The following is a 16134-nucleotide window of genomic DNA, read 5'->3' on the forward strand; positions in this document are numbered from 1 at the left end:
TGGTCAAGACCCATGAAGTCACTGCCATTCATTATCACCTTATGGTTCAGTAGTTTATGGAAGTCTTCAGGGAGCAAACTCGCTGCAGACTGTAACTGCATAATAATTAATCTGTGTGATTGTTGCAGGATTTAGTACAGTTCTTGTGTTTAAGGTGTCTTATTTCTGTATTGAAGAAATTGCAAATTGTGTTAAAGGTTTGTTTTAGATGCTATAAACAAACATTCCGAAAACATCAGTGAGCATTTTGGTAGCTGAGCAACATAATTGCAAGAATAAAGACAATGGGCGTGAAAGTTGTACACTATGCTGATATTTTCGTAGTTGATCGGTTATTGGCAATCTGTGCATTTGTCTAAATTGCCCTGCGCATGCATAGGGTATTTTAGCGATGTCACTCACAGAGATAAGTTATGCGCAAAGTGAGAATTAGGAGGCTTATGGGGGAGGAAATGGGGAGTTGCGGAAAAAGCCCAGGCATGTCATGAGTAGGGTGGCCAATTCCAGGCCATTTTCTCAATCCTAGGAATCGGGATTGAAAAATGATCAATGCCGGGATTCCCGGGATTGGTTTCTTTTCAATGTCTGCCCCCTGCTCCCCCCACCCTACCCAGTCCACATAATTTACCCTCATCTGGATGGGTGGGAGGTTGGACTCCGAGTCGCTGCGCAGCATGACCTCTGACTTCATGTCACGGTGCACAGTGCGCACAGCCGGGGCAGGGGGGAGCAGAGTAGAAGGAGCCGGGCAGCGCCTGACCCTCCTGAGGAGGCTCTACGCTGCCTGGTACTGAAAAAACAAAGGGGCTTCCTTATCCCGAAATCTCCGGGATTGGAAGCTCCTGTCCCGGGATTGAAAACCGGACAATTATTTGCCAAAATCCTGGGATCCCGCCAATCCTGATCTCAGGGATTGGCCACCATAGTCATAACCTTTTTAGGGGCATGTTTCAGGCTGCAAAACTGCAGCAGCACTAGAATATTTTTGCACAGTAACTCCTTACCAGATCGCAGATTCAAATGCATTAACGTACAACAATGAATAAGGACCTATATTGGGCAATCCAAAAATAAGCACTGAAAATATTATAGTATAAAGCAGGTGTTATTTGCAAACATGATATTGATCAGGATATTTAGCAAATGTATATAGCTCCTACTATAAACCTCATTGACTAATCCTTTAGGTGGTAAAAGTAGAAATGTTTTAAGTAAAGTTGAAACATGATTTACTCTAAATCAGTGGTTCCCAAACTCGATACTCACGGACCCCCAGCAGTTCATGTTTTCCAGGTCACCTAGCAATATTTTAATTGCTAAACATGAGTCCTGTATATTTTGCCTTTTAATATTTCAGTTAACTTTGATCGACATACGTTAATTGAGTACAAATTCAGAATATCACATTACAACCCATTTACCTCTTGCTTTACAATTAGCTTTGGAAAAATTACCTGTTGTTCAACGTCTTCCTGATTCCCCAGTCATTTTATGTTCCGTAAGTTTTCGTTCTTTTATGGGGACCATTCATATGTAGAGAAAAAGTCTCATGCTGTCTCTTTCAGTATATCAATTACTTTTTGTTGATAAATCAAAGTAATTGCCAAAATAATGATTACACCTGAAGAATCTGCTGATGTTTAGAGGTTTAGACTGCTATATGTATGGTGTTTTTCTTTCTTTGTTAACAGCAGAGCTAAAAGGCACACAGGCATCAAATGTACATGCAGGCAATGTGCAACACAATTACAATGTAAGCAATCTCTAATGTTGTAAAAAGAAAAAGGAGGGGGGTGGATGGGCTACTTTAATTCAAGTACTTATACTGAGCTCTATCATTGTAACAACTTCTAAGCACAATAGTTGAATGTGTTGACGGTCATATAATCTTTGGAAGGAAAATAAGCACATTTGATGTAGTGGAATGTAACCATTGTATGATACAATGTAACGATTTAGTAACTGTGATACGGCGTACACGACTATTGTTCAAACAGATATAATGGTTCTATGCTAGGACTTAATACTGACATTAGCACAAAGAACTTCCCTAAACACAAACAATACTATTATCAAAGTGATCATTTTGACGTCTAAACTAGGTAGATGATTGGGAGAGGTTAAAGGCCCATATAGACGGGCCAATGTGCGAGAGATGTGTGCTGAGCGAACCGCTCAGCACACATCTCTCCCGCCACTCAGCACAGCGCGATCTGTGCTGAGCGTGCGGGGGGAGACGGGGGGCCGCTCATTCCACCCAGCGATAGCTATCGCTGTATGGGGTACACACGGAGCGATCCTGCTTAAATTCTAAGCAATCTAGTCAGATTGCTTAGAATATCGCTCCGTGAGTACCCCTCATTACCCTCTTTGACACATTTTAGTAGCTGTCTAATTGCCCTAATTTTAAGAAAATCAAACTGTAAAAACAGTGAAGTAAATTTACTAAGGTGGGAGTTTTTTTTAGAACTGGTGGTGTTGCTCATAGCAACCAATAGATTCTATTCAACATTTATCTAGCTGCTTCTAGAAGATGATAGATCAAATCGGATTTGGTTGCTATAGGCAACATCACCAGTTCTATAAAAACTCCCACCTTAGTAAATGTACCCCTCTGTGCCTAAATAACAGTCGCGCCTGTGTCTTAATGCTAATGTAGTGGCGCTGCAGCGTCTTGCGCCTGTGAAAGTCTATCTCTTAGGTGCACCATGGATACTTGGACCAGTCCCTATGGCAGGTGCAATTTCTCCATTTGAGTGGTTGTGTGTCTTAAGCTGCAGCCACGGTCAGTGACATAACCCCCAGGAACACCCACTTAAAACCATACTCCCTGCATGCAAATTCATTTTGTGTCTTGGTGGAGTAGCAATCGGAACACATGCACAGTGTGAATCAGAACACATGCACAGTGTGAATCAGAACACATGCACAGTGTGAATCAGAACGCATGCACAGTGTGAATCAGATGCATGCACAGTGTAAATCGGAACACATGCACAGTGTGAATCAGAACGCATGCACAGTGTGAATCAGAACGCATGCACAGTGTGAATCAGAACGCATGCACAGTGTGAATCAGACACATGCACAGTGTAAATCGGAACACATGCACAGTGTGAATCAGAACACATGCACAGTGTGAATCAGACACATGCACAGTGTAAATCGGAACACATGCACAGTGAGAATCAGAACACATGCACAGTGTGAATCAGAACACATGCACAGTGAGAATCAGCACACATGCACAGTGTGAATCAGAACACATGCACAGTGTGAATCAGACACATGCACAGTGTAAATCGGAACACATGCACAGTGAGAATCAGAACACATGCACAGTGTGAATCAGAACACATGCACAGTGTGAATCAGATGAATGCACAGTGTGAATCAGACACATGCACAGTGTGAATCAGACGCATGCACAGTGTGAATCAGATGCATGCACAGTACTTAAAACATGGCCAAATGCGCTCACATTAGCATAGTGTGTGATTCTAAATAAAGCCCTGTAGGTATGTACGATTAATGTTAAATTTTTTAACACAAATAGTAAATTATTTTTGTTTCGACTCCTGTATAAGCTTAACAACATTTTTTAGAGCATGTTCTCCTGTTTAAACTAGTAATGAAGAAGTAAAAGCATTCATGTTTTGTACCACAGATAGCAAAGGCCAAGTGACTGTGATGTATTTAGCAGCTATGAAAAAGCAGTGAAAAAAGCAGATATATGTGCAGGACCGTAAGGTCAATTTCCAGTAAGTATTTTTAAAATTATGTTCTCAACATGCAAAATGTACTGAAGTTAATTTAATTTAACAAAAATAGTTAGTGTCGGGTTATGTACATTACAGATAGTAAAAAAAAAAAATCAGTACAATACTATGGAACTGAGAAACTCTATTTGCCCAAAATGCAACACAGCTTCCATACTGTAAGTGCGCACACTTCTTTCATAGTAAGAAAGACATCTAGTTTATACTGTGTATATATATATATATATATCTATATATATATTGATACCAAAAAAATGTCCTTAATCAGCGTTCTTCCCTCAGCAGCACTACAGGAGGCACCTCTGTTAGCAGGAACCGATGAATTGATAGAGATGTATGATGTTTTTCCTTAGTGTGCTATGTATAGTTCCAAATTGTACAGGGCCTATTATAACAGACTTTGTCCCTCATTCCGAGTTGATCGCTCGCTAGCTGCTTTTAGCAGCATTGCACACGCTAGGCCGCCGCCCTCTGGGAGTGTATCTTAGCTTAGCAGAACTGCGACCGAAAGGTTAGCAGAACTGCTCGAAAAAAATTTCATGCAGTTTCTGAGCAGCTCCAAACCTACTCCTACATTGCGATCACTTCACTCAGTTTAGTTCCTGCTTTGACGTCACAAACACGCCCTGCGTTCGGCCAGCCACTCCCCCGTTTCCCCAGGCACACCTGCGATTTTACCTGTCACACCTGCATTTTTTTGCACACTCCCTGAAAACGGCCAGTTACAACCCAGAAACACCCACTTCCTGTCAATCACTCACCGATCAACAGAGCGACAGAAAAGCATTGCTCGACCTTGTGTAAAACTGCATAGTTTTGTGTGAAAGTACTTCGCGCGTGCGTACTACAGCCTGTACGCATACGCAGAAATGCTGCTTTTTCACATAATCGCCAAGCTGCGACCGAAAGCAGCTAGCGATCAACTCGGAATGAGGTCCCATGTCTCAAAGATGTGGTTTCGGGGTACCTTAAAGGTGTGAGCTCATGGGAGGTATGTCAATTTCACTAAGTGAGGGCTCGTATTAGATGACCCTATGCGTTTTGTCAATATCGACTTCTTCAGGGGTTTAAGAATTCTAAAAAGGCACTTTTTAACTTTACAACAATTTCGTAGTGTTATATCTTATTGGCTTTATAATTGGATGATACCTGCCTGCACCTTTAGCAGTGACTTCTGGACTGGTTCAAAAAGCTCCTTATGTTGTAGCCTATTTTGCTTTCAATCTGGTTCACCCAGTGCCAGATTAATACCCACATGGGTCTGGAGCTGAAATTTATGAAGGGCCTCTGCAACAAAGACGGATTAAGGGGGGGGGGGTATGATATCACTGGCCAATCTCTCTCAGGAACCCCCGCGCCTTCAGGCAACCACAGTAGTGTCCATTATTCACATTACACAGCACAGTAGCACGTGTTAGTCACATTACACAACACAGTAGCGTCCATTAGTCACATTACACAACACAGTAGCGTCCATTAGTCAACAGTTAAATGTTCTGACTCTGTGAACCCAGGGCCGGATTAACAATGGGGCGGATGGAGCTGCAGCTCCAGGCCCCCCATTGAAAACAGGCCCACAGCATTCCCTTTAGTTCAGATAGTGATGAGAGAAAAAAAAACTTTTTTTCTGTCATCACCAATAGCATTCTCCTGTTCGATTTTAGCCAAGTCACTGCCAGGCAAGGCTCCGCCTATGCCCTCCGTCTCAATCAACCAACAGATGAACACAGTCGCCTCCCACCCTGCGCTGTCAACTGAAGCTCGTATCCAGTTTGGAAATAAGCTCCACCCCTGGGCCGCAATAAGCTCCGCCCCGGTCCGCGATAAGCTCCGCCCCCGGTCCGCGATAAGCTCCGCCCCTGGACCACGATAAGTTTCGTCCCCGGACCACAATAAGCTCCGTCCCCGGGTCCGTCTGCAGCTGTTCCCCCGATTTCCAAAAGTGCCAATGCAATCTGAAGCTGAGTCACTCTCTTGACCATTTTAAGCTCCCTCCACTGCTGAGGTACCGTACAAAAAAAGCACTACTGTGGTTGCCTGAAGGCGCGGGGGTTCCTGAGAGAGATTGGCCAGTGATATCATACCCCCCCCTTAATCCGTCTCTGTTGCAGAGGCACACGATAGGCCCTTCATAAATTTCAGCTCCAGGCCCATGTGGGTATTAATCTGGCACTGGTTGACTGGGAATGGTAGACTTTAAAGGTCATAACAGACCTGATGTCCAATTGTTATCCAGAATTGGAGATTCTCGTATCATTAATGTTGTAGGACACAAGTCCTCTTTATAAAAAACGATTTCCATACATCATTTATTTTATTGGATCGTATTCTACTTTTTTTTCTTCAAAAATAATGACTTTGAAAATCACAGAATTTGAGGGTGTTTTTCTTCCTGCGGTATTATTAACCTCAATAACATTAATTTCCACTCATTTCCAGTTAATTTTGAGCACCTCATAGCTCACAATATTGTTTTCATCCAGTTTAGACCAAAAAGTTGCACTGAGGTAGCTGGATGACTAATGGGAGGTACGCACATAGCGATTTTTGCTTAATTTCTAAACAGTCTGATTAGATTGCTTAGAAATTAAGCACACATCACTCCGTGTGTTACCCCATAGTGTGCATGCAGTCAAGATCTTGCTAGATTGCAAGGCTGTCATTGAGCCTTGCAGTCTAGATAGGAATGGGCTAGCACCCATCGCAGTGTGTGTACAGACACCCGCTGCAATGTGTGCTAAGCCCACATCGGGCTCAGCACACATTGCGCTGAGCCCGAATCGCTATGAGTGTACCCCCTTTAACTAAGCGACAGCAGTGGATGGCACAAACATGTAGCACTTGAACTTCCCACATGGTACATCTATGAAACAGAGTGGCACTGCAGTGGCAGACAGGAAATGTTTGTCATCTACACAAGAAGGCAGTCAGCAATGCTCCAAACAGTGCATAATGGAAATAAAAGAGGTGCACGAAGGATTTGGCCTTGGACCCTCCCACCCAACCTTATATTGTATAAATTAAACAGGACATGCACAGTTTAACAAACCAATCACTTCATGACAGGGACTGTCACTTGTGGGCTGAAATGATTGGTTTGTTTGAGTCCCCACAAAACAAGCTGCCACTTGTATTTACATACACAAAATGGATCTACATAGGCAAGATGTTGCCATCGTCATCATCATCCAATTCCTCACCCCCATCAGTGTGTACATCCTCTTCTGCACACAAAATTAAGTCTTCCCCACTGGAATAAATCATTACAAGCACCTTTGACGTAACTGCCAGTAAAGTTCTACCTCATGGAATTTGTAATTCATTTTGATGAACATCATCTTTTCCACATTTTTAGGAAGTAATCTTCTATGCTAATTGCTGACAAGGTTCCTGTCTGTCTCTTTCTGATTACACACTGGAGGGTGGCCAATTTAAGTAAAGCAAAGCCAGTTTGTGCAAGGGACTACAAATTGACTTTTTTTTTTCCTGCCAGTAGTGAATGGACTGCCTGACATGCCTATTTGGATGCTATCACTAAAATAATCATCAATCATTCTTCAAAAGGTGGCCATATGATATGGAGTCACGATAGACATGTCAATAATTGTAGGCAGTTCCTTCAGTCTGAACCAGATGTCAAAATTTTTTGCTGACTGATCTGCATTACCATTTTTTTCCTGGCAGCCATTGCTGTGTCACGTTCCACTTCAGCTGACAATTTGCTCACCAACAGCTCTGTGCATTTCTTCAGTTTTGTGTCCATTGGAACAAAAGACACAATGTAAGACTTAAACCTAGGATCAAGTATGGTCGTCAAAATATAGTGATCTGATTTCAAGAGATTGATGACCCTTGCTTCCTGGTGAAGCGAATGAAGGGCTTGATCTACAAGTCTGACATGCTCATTGGAATCACTTAATTGCAGCTCCTCCTTCAGTTTCTCAAGCTGCTTTTCTAAGAAAAGCTATTAAGAGGAATTACTTCCCTCAAGCTGGCAGTGTCTGAACTAACTTCACATGTGGCAACTTCAAAGGGTTTGAGAACCTTGCACAAAACAGACAGTGTTCTCCATTGTGCTTGACTAAGGTGCATTCCCCCTCCTTTCCCTATGTCATAGGATGTTATGTAGCCTTGGATGACCTTTTGCTGGTCCTTCATCCGCTGAAGCATATAAAGGGTTGAATTTCACCTTGTTACTACCTCTTGCTTCAGCTGGTGGCAGGACAAATTCTACAGTTCTTGCAGATGCTGCAATCTTCTACATGCACTTGCTGAATGGCAAAAATGGTCTGAATCTTTTTGGGCCACAGAGAGCATCTGCTGCACACCCTTTACAATTTTTATAAAGATTTGGCACCACCAAGTTAATTGTGTGAAGAAATCATGGGGCATATTGGAATTCACCTAGCTGTAATGCTCTCACAATATTGGTAGCATTGTCAGAAATCCCAAATCCCAATGAGAGTCCAAGGGGTATATTTACTAAGCTCCCGATTTTGGCCGATTTTGTGTTTTTTGTTCAAAGTGTCATCTCAGCAATTTACTAAACTCAAATCTCGGCAGTGATGAGGGCATTCGTATTTTTTTTGAGGGCAGAGAAAAAAAATACGAATGAATACACTATCGGTCAAACACACCTGTTATTTTATTCAACTCGGTAATTTACTAAAAATTCGTATTCACAATCACTGCCGGAAATAGCCAAACTCTGCTGGTAAATGTTACAAATTGTAAAAAAAAACAGTTTTCAAATAAACCTGCTTTTTTTAATCCAAATTTTGATAGGCATGCACGGATCAGTGAGATCCGTGCATGCTTATCAGTGGAAAGGGGTGTGAATGGGTTAAAATTCCCCCAAAAAATTGGGTGGGGTTCCCCCTCCTAAGCATAACCAGCCTCGGGCTCTTTGAGCCGGTCCTGGTTGAAAAAATACAGGGGAAAAAATGAATAGGATCCCTCCATATTTCATCAACCAGCACCGGGCTCTGCGTCTGGTCCTGGTGCAAAAAATACGGGGGACAAAAGACGTAGGTGTCCCCCGTATTTTTAACATTAGCACCAGGCTCCACTAACCAGGGAGATAATGCCACAGCCGAAGGACACTTTTATAAAGGTTCCTGCGGCTGTGGCATTACCCCCCCAACTAGTCACCCCTGGCTGGGGTACCCTGGAGGAGTGGGGACCCCTTAAATCAAGGGGTCCCCATCCAGCCACCCAAGGGCCAGGGGTGAAGCCCGAGGCTGTCCCCCCCATCCGTGGGCAGTGGATGGGAGGCTGATAGCCATAGTGTAAAAATAAAGAATATTGGTTTTTGTAGAAGAACTACAAGTCCCAGCAAGCCTCCCCGCAAGCTGGTACTTGGAGAACCACAAGTACCAGCATGTGGGAGAATAATGGGCCCGCTGGTACCTATAGTTCTACTACAAAAAGAAAACCCCCCAAAAAACACAAGACACACACCGTGATAGTACAACTTTAATTTACATACATGCACACTTACACACATACATACTTAGCTATGTTGACACGGAGCCCCTCGGTCCTCTTCTCCAGTAGAATCCACGGAGTACCTGTAAATAAAAAATATACTTACAAACAATCCGGTGTTGATCTGTCCTCTTCTTTACGTTTGTAATCCAGGGACTTGTTAAAATAAAAAAACGAACAACCCAAACCACGAACTGAAAGGGGTCCCATGTTTGCACATGGAACCCCTTTCCCCGACTGGCGGGACCCCCTGTGACTGCTGTCAGTGAAGGTCCCGCAGGCCAATCAGGGAGCTCCGCATCATGGCACTCTCCTGATTGGCTGTGCGCTCCTGCACTGTCAATCAGAGGAGCGCACTGGTTACAATGTAGCATAGCGGCGCTCCATTGTAACCAATGATGGGAACTTTGCGGTCTGCGGTTAACCACAAAGTTAATTGGGGTCATTCTTGTGGGTGACCCCAATTAACTTTGCGGTTAACGGCAGACCGCAAAGTCCCCATCATTGGTTACAATGGAGCGTCGCTACGCTACGGGTTCGGGTTGTTCGTTTTTTTTATTTTAACAAGTCCCTGGATTACAAACTTAAAGAAGAGACCCGATCTACACAGGATTGTTTGTAAGTATATTTTTTATTTACAGGTACCCCGTGGATTCTACTGGAGAAGAGGACCGAGGGGCTCCGTGTCAACATAGCTAAGTATGTATGTGTGTAAGTGTGCATGTATGTAAATTAAAGTTGTACTATCACGGTGTGTGTCTTATGTTTTTTTGGGGGTATTTTTTGTAGTAGAACTACAGGTACCAGCGGGCTCGTTATTTTCCCACATGCTGGTACTTGTGGTTCTCCAAGTACCAGCTTGCGGGGAGGCTTGCTGGGACTTGTAGTTCTTCTACAAAAAACAATATTCTTTATTTTTACACTATGGCTATCAGCCTCCCATCCACCGCCCACGGATGGGGGTTGACAGCCTCGGGCTTCCCCCCTGGCCCTTGGGTGGTTGGAGGGTGGGAACCCCTTGATTTAAGGGGTCCCCACTCCTCCAGGGTACCCCGGCCAGGGGTGACTAGTTGGGGGGGGGTAATGCCACGGCCGCAGGGACCTATATAAAAGTGTCCCCTGGCTGTGGCATTATCTCTCTGGCTAGTGGAGCCCGGTGCTGGTGTTAAAAATACGGGGGACCCCTACATCTTTTGTCCCCCATATTTTTTTGCACCAGGACCAGGCACAGAGCCCGGTACTGGTTGATGAAATATGGGGGAACCCATTTAATTTTCCCCCTGTATTTTTGCAACCAGGACCGGATCAAAGAGCCCGAGGCTGGTTATGCTTAGGAGGGGGGACCCACGCAATTTTTTTTAAAGATTTTTAACACTTTTCAGACTTCATACAATGTACACAATGAAGCCCTGCACGGATCTTACTGATCTGGCCGGGAATCATTGTGTTAAGTACGGCAGTGTTTTACTAATCACTCCCGTAAAAAACACTGCCCGACAATACGAATCACATCGACATCGGAAAATACAAATGAAGACAACTCGACACCTTAGTAAATTACATGCAATTTATTTAAAAAGTTTTCGTGTTTAATCTCCCACCAAATTCGTGTTTAATCTCCCACCAAATCCCTACAAATATGAATCTTATTAAATATACCCCAAAGGTGGGTAAGCCATTTTGCAATGATTTCCCTGAGTTTTTCTAAGAGGATGTCAGCGGTATGCCTCTTAGTGAATAGCTTGCCTCTGAATGAGCTGGCATTTGTTAGATGATGCTGCTGTTGGTTCTTCTGAAGGCAATACACCTACCCAGCAGGCTGTCACAGTCATGTTATCTTTATTTTGCCCTGTTCTGCTTGTGGAACAGTGGACAGTGGGTACAATGGCATTTCTGAGGATACTAATAATGCTTTTTTTAATGTCCTTATACAGACTGGGAATTGCTCTTCTAGCTATGTGGAATCTAGATGGGGTTTGGTAGCGAGGACACAGGACCTCAATTAACTGTCTAAAACATACTGCATTAATGGCGGTTACTGGATGCACATCTAATACCGGCATAGCTGTTATGTGTCAGTAATCCTCTGTGCAACTGGGTGACTGCTGTCATACTTGCTCCCCATTGCAAAGGATTGTTTAACAGTGAATTGTTTTGTTAAACACATACCATACCTCCCAACATGACCCTCTCCAGGAGGGACAGAATGCTCTGCTCCTGAACTTCCCTCTTAATATATGATTGCCATCACCTGTGCTGAAACACCTTTCTTATCCATTAACCTGTTCAACACAGGTGCCGGCAATCATACATGAAGAGAAAAATCCAGGAGCAGAGCATTGTGTCCCTCCTGGAGAGGGTCATGTTGGAAGGTATGCATACAAGTAGTCTTTCTGGTCCCATTCTGGGATGAAGATCCACTCACAGCAGCAGCAGCAGCAGAAGGTGTAGTACTCAAGAATCCTTCTGAGGAATCCTGTATAGGAGAGGAGACAGTCATGCTTATAAGATTGGATGCAGGACTACCTATGATCATGATTGAGGATATTGATGATGAAGGTGTTGGTGGTGAAAATTGCAGGTGCTTGGATGTAACAGGGAAAAGGGAGCTAGGTGACGCTGGACTGGTTGTTACATTTTTAGCCAAAGTTTCTCAATTTGGCAAAAGCTTTTGATGCATGCGCTGCAAGTGACGTAACAGGGAGGAGGTTCCTAGATGGTTAAGGTCTTTACTTACTATTGCTTTACAAAGGGCACAGATGGTTTGACAATTGTTGTCTGGATTTTTGTAGATATAATTCCACACGTAAGAGATGGATTCTTTTGTCTTTTGCCCATGCATGACAAAGGGCTTTTCATATGATGGGCAACAACTCTTTCCACTGGTGCCTGATTTACACAAACAACACCCTCATCAACATCCTCATCTTCAACATCCTTATTAGCACCAGCTACACAAATATACTTCTCATCTTAGTGCACTTATGATATAAAATATTAAAACATTGGCCAATATTTACTAAGAATTCGAGTTTGTCCGTTTTGTGTTTTTTTTTCTAAGTCCCAATCCGGGAATTCACTAAGCACCAATCTCGGCAGTGTTTGGACTATTCGTAATGGTTTGATTTGCAAAGTTCCGAAATACGAATGAATAGACCATCGGTCAAACGCGGCTGTTATTTCATACAATACGGGAATTCACTATTCATTTGTATTTGGGTGTTAGTTTCTGAGTGTTCAATTGCGGTCGTATTTTTTTGCGAATCGGTAAAAAAAGTGGCAAAAAAATAGACCTGCTTTTTTCAATCGTGTTTACATGTGTTGCAACTCAAAAATCAATCACACCTGAATTAGGATGCCTATAAAAGGATGTTAGGCCCATTTCAATACACCTACACTCAGAAATGGCAGCAGGACTGTGGGCCAGTGATCTTTTGTGTGCTGTGGGATTCCTCAGACTCAGACATCAGCCTGTAAGTACCCAGGGCCAAGAAACTGAACATGGTCAGCAGGTTGTACAGGTTCCGCGGAGGCTGCTCAGGCCTCGTTTTTTTAGGGGGCGTTTAAACTTGAATGCATTGTCCGATGATAAGGTCATACAGATGTTCCGTCTAAATTGTAACAACATTTTCCGTCTGTATGACCTTGTCAAACTGGGCCTAGACCCTGAGACAGCACGCTCTCGCTCTGTCTCAGGCCTGCACAAACTCCTTGCTGTGTTGCACTTTCTGGCTACTGGCAGCTTTCAGGCTGTGTCTGGGGATGTCATAGGAATCTCACAGCCCTCATTTTCCAGACTCTTAACACAGGTGATGTATACCTAACTACCTCTTCTGTTTTGTGTTTGTTTTAATTTCTCGGTGGCCAGTTCTGTCCTAAAATTTCATGTTTATTGTTCTTTAAAATATACACACAGGTGTTGGCTGTTTTGAAGCCCCACATCGAGGCCTCAATCTGCTTCCCTACCCAGGAGTCTCAGTGGCATGCCGTCAGGGTAGATTTCTATGAGCTGGCTGGCATGCCCAATGTGCTTGGAGCCATAGATTGCACACACATTCAGCTGAGACCACCTAGGGGCAGGCAGCACATATATACGAATCACCATTTCGAACACTCCACAAATGTGCAGGTGGTTTGTGATGCAAATCTCAAAATAATGTGTGTTGTTGCAGGTTACCCTGGGGGCTGCCATGACTCCTTCATCCTCAGTCAGTCATCCCTCTTTGATAAGTTTGAGGACGGACAAATGCCAGATGGATGGCTGCTGGGTATGTAATTTGATATGTGTAGGCCTGCGTATACTTTGTCCAAATACAGGTGCAGATGTATTAACCTGTAGAAGGCATAAGGAAGTGAGAAACCAGTGATCTGTGCAAGGTGATAAAGGCACCAGCCAATCAGCTCCAATATGTAAATGAACATTTAGGAACAGTTTGACTGCTGCCTTTATTACCTTGCACATATCACTGGTTTTTCACTTCTTATGCCTTCTACAGGTTAATACATCTGCCCCACAGTGTGTTACTTATGTGTTGCTGTATCTTAACATGAATCACGTTACTATATCTGTCTTTTAGGTGATGGAGGATATGGCTGTTTCTCTTGGCTTCTAACTCCATTGTCCCGACCTGATACCCCTGCTGAACACAATTACAATCATGCACATAAGTCCACAGGGAATGTGATAGAAAGATGTTTTGGTGTGCTGAAATCTAGGTTTTTGGTGTCTGGATAAGTCTGGTGGCCTTTTGTTGTATAGTCCCTCCAAGGTGACTCAAATTGTGTTCTGCTGCTGCTTTCTTCATAACATGTGTTTGCAACAACATCTGCCACATGTTGAGGAGGAGGAGGAAGAAAGCAGCCAGCAAGCAGAGGAATTAGAGACATCTGGTGATACTTGGAGTACAGATGTAGGGAGGCAGGTTAGGCAAGAGATCATCACTCGCTATTTCTAAGGTAAGTTTGGTTTGCTTATTTCATTTGTTGTGTAATCATAAATAGATGTTTTGCCATTTTTATTGCCAAAACCATTACTCAGAATGTGTCTGTCTCCTTGACACATACAAGCATACCCTCGCTTTATGAAAAACAAATGTTGCATGTGTATTGTGTGTATTTTTAAACTCAAAACAACAGATTATGAGTGGCATGCATTAAGTCTGGATAAGTGATCGTAAACTTGCAGTGCTAATTTCTTACAAGCCCACATAATCCATTTAGTATTTCACTTTATCATTGTGTGTAACGTCCTAATGCACAGGTTCACAAACTCGGCCCTCAGGACCACACACAGTGCATGTTTTTCTCGTAACCCAGTAGAAGCACAGGTGTATGAATTACTCACAGACATATGTTAAAAGGTTCACAGGTGGACCTAATTATGTCACTTGTGATTCTGTGTGGAGACCTGCAAAACATGCACTGTGTGGGTTCCTGAGGGCCGAGTTTGAGATCCTGTGTTCCCAAAAAACACTCCTCAACATATAATATGTTAGCCTTGAGGACTACATGTGTCCCTATGTGTGATGCACCATCATATTTAAGACACACAAACTTACTGTAATCAGGAATAATTTATTTCCTAATGTTTGATGCAGTAAACTTGATGATGTGTAAGTAAATACAGTTTGCCACATATATACCTTATTATAGACATTCTTTGATGTTTGTTAAAAAAGTACATATTTGTTTGTTTCAGCATCATGTGTAATAACATTCTTACTAATTTTTAACACACAAACATGTCCCAACAATACTTACATTCATTTTGTCAATGTTTTTTAAAAAATTCAAAGTCAACATATTAAAAGCTTTTTACGCAACTCAATTGTGTTCTTCTTGTAATGTTGTATAGAGAAGAAAGGTAAAATATGTATCAATAACATTGTAATTTGGATTGTCTGCAGGAAAAGAGAATGATTGGAATCTAGAAAGAGTAATGATTAGTAAAAAATCAAGTGGTCAGTTTACTTCCTGCTAAAGACATTCTGCCTGGCTGCCAATTATTGTGTCTGCAGGAAAAGAGAATGATTGGAATCTAGATAGAGTAATGATTAGAAAAAAAATCAAGTGGTCAGTTTACTTCCTGCTAAAGACATTCTGCCTGGCTGCCAATTATTGTGTCTGCAGGAAAAGAGAATGATTGGAATCTAGAAAGAGTAATGATTAGAAAAAAATCAAGTGGTCAGTTTACTTCCTGCTAAAGACATTCTGCCTGGCTGCCAATTATTGTGTCTGCAGGAAAAGAGAATGATTGGAATCTAGAAAGAGTAATGATTAGAAAAAAATCAAGTGGTCAGTTTACTTCCTGCTAACATGTATGTGCGGCTCCATCAACATTTCCCTCCTCCAATACCCCCAAAAAATGGTAAAGAATAAATGTGCGTACAAATTTTATGTTGGTGTTTGTTCCACTTATAATTAATGATGTTGTAAAAATTGTCAAGGAGCTAAGTGTTATATATTTTTTGCCAAACATACACTTACTAACTATTTTGAGTTACTTATCACAAATGTCTAACTTGTATTTTTTTTAAGTTTTTTTTGGTGGCTGCTTGTCCTGCCCTTTGCCTTTAGCACTGTCATGTTGGCGTGCTCTGGTGGAGCGTCTTGGTGGTGATGAGACTGGCGTGATATTTGGAGTAGTCGTACCAGAACTGCTGCTTGTTTGCTGTTGGTGCATGCATCTGAGTGTTTCATTCAGGTTAGTGAGGGTGGTATTGAGTTCACGTGTAGCAGCATTTTGATTGTCTACTATTCTGAATAAACTTTCATTAATCTTTTGATTGTTTTGAAAAATTTTCATATAACTTTGCTGTTGTCTGTGCTGTTCTTCCATTAGTCTGTGCTGTACCGTAACAACCTAGAT

General features: G+C 42.5%; 1 long non-coding RNA gene across 2 annotated transcripts in view; it reads left to right on the forward strand.

Annotated features, from left to right (window-relative positions):
- Positions 1-16134, forward strand: part of LOC134957076 (uncharacterized) — a 398476-nt gene that overhangs the window by 87009 nt on the left and 295333 nt on the right. For both annotated transcript variants that reach the window (XR_010186436.1, XR_010186437.1), the window contains one exon: positions 3668-3761. This is a non-coding gene — a long non-coding RNA (uncharacterized LOC134957076). The remainder of the gene's footprint in view (positions 1-3667; positions 3762-16134) is intronic.

This window comes from Pseudophryne corroboree, chromosome 9, assembly GCF_028390025.1.
Source record: "Pseudophryne corroboree isolate aPseCor3 chromosome 9, aPseCor3.hap2, whole genome shotgun sequence".
In the NCBI taxonomy this organism is placed as follows: Eukaryota; Metazoa; Chordata; class Amphibia; order Anura; family Myobatrachidae; genus Pseudophryne; species Pseudophryne corroboree.